Source organism: Brachycentrus maculatus, unplaced genomic scaffold (genome assembly GCF_059751285.1).
Source record: "Brachycentrus maculatus isolate JH-2025_06_01 unplaced genomic scaffold, ASM5975128v1 h1tg000553l, whole genome shotgun sequence".
In the NCBI taxonomy this organism is placed as follows: domain Eukaryota; kingdom Metazoa; phylum Arthropoda; class Insecta; order Trichoptera; family Brachycentridae; genus Brachycentrus; species Brachycentrus maculatus.
Window position 1 is genome coordinate 220571 of NW_028281296.1, and position 9763 is coordinate 230333.

The following is a 9763-nucleotide window of genomic DNA, read 5'->3' on the forward strand; positions in this document are numbered from 1 at the left end:
TATACTAATTTTTAATTTGGCTTAAATATGGTAATTTTACTTTGATTTATCTTTAATAAGAAATAACACACAATTTTAACGGTAAATTAAAAAAATTGAAAAATATTCAGATATTCAATATATTTTTATTAATAAGTCTGTTTTTTTAAAAAAATAATTACATGCAAGTTTTTTAGGAATGTTTTGCTAGTAAATATGTACCACCTTTTCAAAGTTTTCAATTAATAAATATGTACCACATTTTCTTTAAATATATTGTTACACCTATTTCGATGCATTCCTCATCATTTTCAAACACTGTATAAAAAATTAATGAAAATATTTTGATACTTCATCTATGGCATGGCATGACATTTATAAAAATAAAGCTGCCAATATTCATTTGTTCAAAATTTTAAATTTTCGAAAAGATTTCACCGATTGCTTTGAAATTTTAACAGTACGTTGCGTTTGAATACGCAAATAGCAAGTATTTTTACCTGGGACAGATAACACATTTTTTTAATAGCTTTTTAACCACAGTGGCAGCATCATCTGTTGAACGTAACGGCAGCATTCGCAATACTAAACATTGCTCATGGCGAACATGTTTTTTATAAAAATAGATAGATAAATTAAAAAAAGTATTCGAATTCAAAGAGTCTAGAAATTTCTTAGTAATCAGAACTTTAGAAGATTTAACACTTTGAACAAACGAACTTTTGGATTTTTTGATATATGAAAAGCCTTGTCAACTTTGTGGTATGTTAATATAACACTCTTTATCTTTTATTGTTCACTTTGTGTTGTAATTTTATGTGGTATTGCACAATTTAATTGTATTACACAAAATGAATGATGAATGATAGAATGAGAGTGTTATTTTACGCTTTTATTTATAAAGACTGCTATCTTATCATTTTGAGTAGGTGTAAATAAATAATTCAAGATTTTAATTGAAAATACCAATATTTGGACAGTCATGATTTTCTTCTTACAAAACCAATTACGTCACTTTCATGTGATTTGAACAATCTATCCGTGCGTGTGTAAATCAGGAATGATGTCCATCTCGCTTCTATTTTAGTGGACCTGGGTACATAATGCTCGATGTGACGATGCAGCCGAGCTGGATGCAGGTCCAAAGATGTCTACACGATTAAGGGTCATCCAATTTACCGGCTTCGTGTACAAAGTAAAAAACCCTGTGTAGCCGTATCTTGATTGTAGGAGCATGACTTGCAGCATGCGGTGATGCAATTGTCGTCACTTCCGAAACGTGTGATATAGGAGGCATGTCAACAGTTTAACGATATCACGTAGAAATATTATACGTTTTACATGCAAGACTTTTTCAATTACGTAACATCCCAGAATACAGTATAATTTTATTTATTTAATAAAGTTACGAAAATATTACAACCTTGTTCATTTGGTACTCATTTCTACTTTTAACGTACATATCTTAATACTAATTAAGATACGTGAAAAGTAGAAATGTGCTGTTCCTCTCCAATACTATCCAAGACTAAGCTCTTGTACTCAATGATTATTGTTTTTATTTATGAATGATATCGTAGTCGTACAGGAGAAAGTGACCAACTACCAAAACGTAAAATACTTAATAGTAAAGGAGGGCCATTTAAGTCACTTTTGCTTGGAAAGAGAATAAACATCAAAACAGTTAGTCATTTTTAACAAGTCAATATATTATACTTCCAAGTTGAAAATCCTTTGGGATTTTTTCAGGGCAATATTTAGCTAGTAAGATATCAAATAGTCAATGATTACGTTTTTGTAAAAAAATGCCCTTGGTCACTTTCTCCTGTATGACTACGATATAGAAGCATTTTTTCCTTTGTATTATTTTTTGTTTTTTTTTTTCAATTAACACGTTTAAAAATCATTAAACTATCTTTTAAGAATTTAAAATCTTCTTTTTTATGTCTGTAGGAAGGTTATTGAAATATTTGGTTCCCAAACGTGTGGGGAAGTGGCGTTCATTATTGTTTGCATCCTAACTCCCAATCCTGAGTCATATGTTGATCGCTTGATTTTCTAAAGGAAAGCTCTAAATAAATTACGAAAGGGTACGGACATACAAATTTGAACTCGATACTCAACGCGACTAAATTATACATTCCATGTACATCTTTTAGCGAACAGCAGGAATCAAATCTGGCCAGACCATTAAGGTTATTTACTTTTGAACATAATCTCTTCAGCTTACAGAATCTGTTGTCTGTTAATTTATTTGATGAGTTGAGATACAAAATATATTGTTAAATACATGTACATTATAAATTAAGGTTTCGATACCTTTGGTAACCTTACTGCATCATGGTTGAGGAATTCACCTTGTGTACTTGGAAGCTTCTGTGTTGGTCATGTGATATTCAGTTCTTTAAGATGGTTACTTACTAAATACTGACGTCAGGGTTACACAAAATATTTCATGTTTAGAAATTAATTACCAGTTTTTATAAAAAAAACACTAGACCGTTCGCAGTATTCTATATTTTTATCTAAAGTAATTTTTTTTATTGATATTCAAAAAAACCTATTGATACGGAATATGGAAGTCTGTGTATTTATACAGATAACACCCTGTCAATGGCTGTTGTGAAAAATTACATTATAAACATTCCGCAGCACTCATCTTTCTTCCCATGACAAAACAATCATATGTACCATATATTACCATGTTTTTTCCTGTTAGTAAATATGTATGTGTATACTTATATCTATATCCTATTTGACTAAAAGCATCATATTTAACACATATATTTAGTGCGAATTGTATAAACAATAAGTATGTGAATAATGTAACTTTGTTTTAAAAATCACTATAAATAATTTATTGTGATTTTTAAAACAAAGTTACATTTTAATTATAAAATGGAAAAATCACAAAGTTAGTTCTTAAAGTATAAATTATATTACTTATTTTTAATCAATTTGAAACATTTCTAGGGGAATTTCAGTTTTATTTCCAAGATGTATGACAAGCTATTACTATTACTTATATCATTTTTTAAGCTTGGTGCCCGCACCCAATGGTACAAAGGGGACAGCATCAAATAAATGCTGTGTTATCTTGATCGTTAATTACATAAAAGTAAAGTAATCCATCCAACGCCTTAACTACCAGTTCAGGTGATATGAAAGGAGATACAGAGTGAAAAATCACTTGCATTTATTGTTACTCCCCTGGGAATCTAAACCAAGATCTCTACCACGGTAGTCAAAGGCGCGAACTGCTAATGTGAATAATATACATACATACATTTGATAAAATGATATGGTAATTGTATTGTTTTATTGAGAAGTCGGACAGTCTAAAATATATTCTAGTCAAAAATGTAAACAAATATCTAACTACCCTAATATTATTAATAAAATGATTAAATTCCTTTAAAGATGGATATTTGATATTCACATAAGTTCCAAAAATCAAACTTAATGATCATAGTTTTCTAGTGTTGAAAAAATTATATATGTTTTTATTTTTGTAACGTAAATATATTTATAATTTTTATGATTTTGCTGAAATGTAGAAATTCGATCAATCTGTATTATAGAATTAAAATATTTATTACTTAAATTACATTATATTATTTCTAAATGATATTTTTTTTAAACTTGCTTTCATTATTTTTTAGTAATGAAAAGTACACTCACTTTAAAAATTAACACATATTTTCATCAGCACGCTTTATCTTTTGAATACAAAAAAGTACTTATATTTATTCACAATTTGTGATGACCCTGACAGGGAAATGACAGTGGTGGGATATCCCTGGCGCCAGGGCCGCCAGTTTATCAGATATAAATTAGCACCCTCCTCGCAAATAATCGGGTACCAGTTTTGTATTTGTTTCGGTAAGTACTTAACACTTTTCGGTAGGCACCTGCTCCGAAAATGCTACTCATTTATTTCACCCTGAAGCAAAAACGGCCTGCCCTAATTTGCAGCAAATTATACATTTTTGTTTCATGGATTATTTTTCCTTCAGCAAAATTTTATGGAAAACCATGGAAAACTTGGCACGATCAAGTATTAAAAATATGTGCTTGAAAGTGATCAGGTCAAGAGTTGGAATAATCGTCGTGTATGTAAGAGAAGATGTATGAATGTGGAAGAGGCGAATATTGTGTGCAAAGACAGATTGATTGTATTCTCTCTGCCTACCCCTGATAGCGACGTGATAGTTAGTTAGTTAGTTTATTTTAAAAAAATAAGGGACTGAAAACTTTTTGTAATGGATTAAGCCACAAAGATATATAAAAATACGTATATACATAATTTGTATATTAAAAGAAACATATTTACTTAAAACCAATATACTTATATGTTTATTTGAGGAATGGAAATTACTCATCGGAAATATTTTATATATGACTTATATATGTATTTTATGTTTTTAAAAAATAAAATTAAAAAATTAAATATATGGCTTTTTTGTATAGCAGAATAATATTGTTTCTTCAGATTTAAAAATATGATTTTTTTTTGTAAAAAATTAAATTTCAAGAATATTTCTTGAAGTCAATTTTATTTTATCTTTTCGTCCTGGTAATTTTAGGGAACATAATCCCATGTTCCAGAAAGGAATGCATTCAACAAGTGTACGAGAAAATAAAAGTAATTTATTCTCTCCAGTAGAAGTTAGTACCCGTGTACCATGTACCTACCTGCATGGAAATGCACACTGTATAGCAACAAAAATGCACTGTCGATTATTTTTTGATCGGGAATTGATACATACGAGTGCCTACCCAAAATGAACGCCATTCCGCTCGTATTTCGGTCTGGACCCGTGATTCTCAACAATAGTGTAGTATATGTTACATATTTTTTTATATAATTAACCAACTAACCATCACGCCGCTTCTCAACGGGGTAGGTAGAGAAAATACAATGCCACACATCTGTCTTGCAAATATTCTTCGCCTCTTACACATTTATGCATCTCCTCATACATATGTTACCGCTGATTATTTTGACTCCTGACACGACCACTTTCAAGTACACATTTGACATACCTGATCATGCCAAGTTTTTTCTATGCTCATTTTTTCAACTAAATTCGCCTCATAAATTTGTTTAACCGTTCCTTCCTCACCTATTCGTTCCATGTCTCCAAACCATCTCAACACACCTTTCTTAATTTTATCCATAATGCTTATCTCAGCTTTGCATTATTTCATTATTTCACCATTTGAATATGTATCATACATTGTTTTACTGCATTACTTCTGAAGAATCGGAATTCAACTGCTGTCAGTCTACTTTCATCCTTCTTTTTCCAACTCCATGCTCCAGAAACATACAATAACAAACATGGAATCAGGACTTTGCTGTGTACCGCCAGTTTAGTTTTCGCTGATAATTCATTGTACATTATTTTAAAAGGAAAAACACGCAAAGCCTCTACTTTTAGAGGCTTGGCTGCAGGTAGGATAGTAAGGATGGGGAAGGTAAATGCGGATAACATATCACAAACACCTAGACCAATTGAAAATGAAAATTCATTTTGCAATTGCCGGGAATCGAGCCCGCAACGCCAGTTTCGCAGTCGAGCGTCTAGCAAACTACGCCATGGCGCCTGTCAAACTAAATTTTGAAATAATTTTTTTTATATTGAGGCGACAGTCAGGTATGAAGAAAGAACAACGAAATAAAGAAAAAATGTAATTAAAAAAAATGTACATTTGTGTATTTTGTGCACTGATACTTAAGGAGAGTCTAAATTTGTCCAAAAAGTTAACATATTTATGGCCTTGAAATATTTCAGATGTCCCTTCAATAAAAAGAAGATCAGAGAAAGGTTTGTATTGCGATGAATATTTGTTAAAGATTTCGAGTGGCCACGTCATCGAGTCGCTGTAATTTAATGGCCGCATGCTGATTTATGGTGGTTTTGTCTTTCTAATCCAATAAATTTGGGTGCACTTTTACTTTTACTTACAATAGTTGTTGCTGCCATACTCTGATTTATTTGAAGCAGGGCTTTGCTTTATGCTATGGGTAGCACATATAGAATAATTTATTGTTTGAAAAATTTTAAACTTTTAGAATGGTACTTATTGAGATTTATTTTGATATATTCCATAAAATAATAATAATAATTAAACCCTTATCCGCACCCCAATGGTGCATAGGGCACTGCGTCATATAAACGCAGTGTTATCTTGATCGTTTACACATGAAGGAAAGGTGATCAGCCCTCCGCTTCAGGTACCAGTCCAGGGTAATATTGAATAAATATGACAGTGCAAAAATCTAAAATACGTGTTAAAGATATTCATGAAAAACCCGTGTCTCCCAGAAAATAAGTCGGTATATTGGATGTTACTTTGCACTTCAACCTTTTTTTAACGGAAAATAATGCCGCGACTTAACGCGATAATTTCATTCCATAGTTTCGAAAACTACAGTTGTTTTCATCGAAAGGTGTTAACAAAAACTGTAGTTGTCGAAACTAGTCATGTGTAATGAAATAAAACTCAAAAGTGGTATTATATATTATTATAAACCCTTATCCGCACCCCAATGGTGCATAGGGCACTGCTTCATATAAACGCAGTGTTATCTTGATCGTTTACACATGAAGGAAGGGTGATCAGCCCTCCGCTTCAGGTACCAGTCCAGGGTAATATTGAATAAATATTACAGTGAAAAAATCACTTATATTTTTTTGACCCCCCCTGGGAATCGAACCCAGGACCTCCAGAACCGTAGCCGAGCGTACTGACCATTACACTACGGAGGCGGACAAAAAAGTGTTTAATTTTTAAAATAATCAACATGTCATTATAATAATAGAATAATTTATTTCAGTTGCTTCTAATAAATATTTGAATTTCATAATGATATTAATTTAAAACATCAATTTTGGTCCATTTATTAATTTTTTTTATTTTATTTAAAGTTAAAATTATTTACATACAGTCGATAGTCAAATAATTTATTTTACTTTCCATAGAGCTCTCTGCATGCCGTATAGTAAAATGATTATGTACAGTTAATAAAGGAATATTTTTTACAAATTCATTAAAAATCCACATTTATTGCTATGTCCCGCAATCTAATAATCTTGACTTCATATGATCAATGATTGAACTAGTCTGCGTTGATGTGATCAGTGCCCTATACACCATTGTGTGCGGATAGCGGTCAGACTGCATTTGTAAAATATAAATATTTTTCATATAATTTCAGCCGTCATAAGAGTGATAGGCCCTTTGTTTGTGATCAATGCCCAAAATCCTTCCACTTTAAAGAAAACTTGAGGTATCATATTTTGGTGCACTCTGGTACTAAACAATTTTACTGTGTTGAGTGTGATCTCTCCTATGTATCTCAAACTAAATTAAATTAACATCTGAAGATAGGAAAGAAACATATCACTCCGGAACAACTAACGTAAGCTTTTAGTATTATTAGTACAAAAATATATGGATTTTTATGTTTTACTTTCATAACATCGGTATCTGCAAGTGGTGGATGTCCTAATGTATGAATTAATTACAAAATACCGTTGCCCAAAGTCTACAATAATACCAACACCCATTAACCTAACTAACTAACCATCACGCCGCTTCCCCGCAGGGGTAGGCAGAGAGAATAGAGCGCCACACCACTCTGTCCTTGCAAACATTCTTCGCCTCTTCCACGTTCATGCATCTCCTCATACATACCCGCCGATTGTTACGACTCCTAACCTGACCACTTTCAAGTATTTGGCATACCTGATCGTGCCATGTTTTTCTTGGTCTTCCTCTGCTTCGTTTCCCACTAACATTCGCCTCATAAATTTGTTTTACCGTTCTTTCGTCACTCATTCGTTCCACATGTCCAAACTATCTCAACACACCTTTCTTAATTTTATCGATAATGCTTATCTCAGCTTTGCATTCCTTCCTTATTTCACTATTCGCACATCTATCATACATCGTTTTGTCGCACATTCTTCTGAGAGATCGCATTTCGACTGCATTAACCACTTTACCCATTAACCACTGTGACTATATTGCTTCTGGAGCAGTTTGGCTGAAGAGCTCTACCTGTTTGATTGTTGGGCCTATTCAGTGATGCAATTAAGCAAGTTCAACAGCAAAATTACGCTAATTCGATGTACAAAAGACGTATCCATAAATGAGAATGTCCGCCGCTCATTATTGTTGCTGCTGGGAAACTAAGCCTACTTGTCCGTTCCACGTAAAATATTTTGAACAAATAAAAAAATGTCCAATCCTTAGAACATTAGGAGCTTGATAATATTTAATTAATTCTGAAATAGTAGTGATACTTTTAGTATTAAAATTATAAATATAAATATGTACCATTTTCTTACTTTAGTATGAACGATGTTTTAACGTTGCGAGGGTATCTTAAAACAGAAATAAACTTATAGCAATGCGGTTATAAATGATTGCAGTTTATTCTCAGGATAATATTTTAAATTTCAGATTTTCTCGCACAATGTGTGATGTACGGTACACAAATAACCGACAATTGTCCATTCATATTAACCGGGTTCATCTAAACAAAAAGTCTCAAATGTGTCAACAGTGTGATGCGGCGTTTGTTAATAAGAAAACTCTACAAAGGCATGTGAAAATCATTCATGAAGGATACATAAAACTCCGCAATCATATTTGCACAACCTGTGGTAAAGGATTTTCGGTTAGTAGATATACATATATGTATAAACTTTTATCTTTATTATATGGACACATATCCTATCTTATGCTAATGTTAACATATTTCGGACGGGTGTTTTTTTACTCCTGAAAATTGCTGGCGACGGGACTTGATAATTATGAACATATAGTTAAAACCTTAACAAAGAGGTTGGTGCATAATATTCATGTAAAAAAACTAAATATGTAATTCCTTCTTTTCTGACTTTGAAATGAGACCGGCGCAAAAGTTAAAAATACCCATCCCGTCCTTAAGCGTCAATCGACCAAACGGGTAGAAATACCTTTCCCATCCGAAGTGTGCTAATTAAACATATGTCTAATCCAGGTTATTCCTCATTATTGTTGATCAAACAAATTACTGTATGAGAATGTATGTTTGATTATCCAATTGATTAGGCATACAAAAATACTACTTCTAGTATTCTTTTTACTTTTGTGTTTAAATCTCCAAGTACAAAGCTTAAAAGAATACAATGAAATGATAAAAAAAATATATTTTTTTTATCATTCCACATATTTTTTTAGGATAAACACATTCTTAAGGCCCACATTCGATCTCATGCTGGGGAAAAACCCTTTGCTTGCAAATATTGCAGTGTAAAGTTTGCCTACTCAGGAGCTATGTATACACATGTTTGACTAGTTCATCTGAAACTCAAGAGGAAAGGGAAAATTGAAAATGAAAATAACAACTGTGACAGAAATGTTTAATACCCATTGACACTACTTATAAATATGACATGCATGATGAAATCTCACCTACCCAAAGCATTCTTTGGTCATTTTGTTTGTCAATAATAATATAAATTCCAGTTCTAACCAACTTAAAATTAATAACTTAAAAGTCTATGATAAAACGTCAGTGAAATGTATACATATTTCTATTTTATATATTTTTGTTTTACGGTAATAATGCAAAAATCTTACAATACGCACAGAACTTCTCACAAATATACATTAATATAATCCATAGTAAACAAAAAATTGGCTTAAGATTGTAAAAAAATATGTATTCTCCAATAAACGTTTTGAGTGCTGAAAACTTAGCTTTTATGTTGCACAATTTGGTACC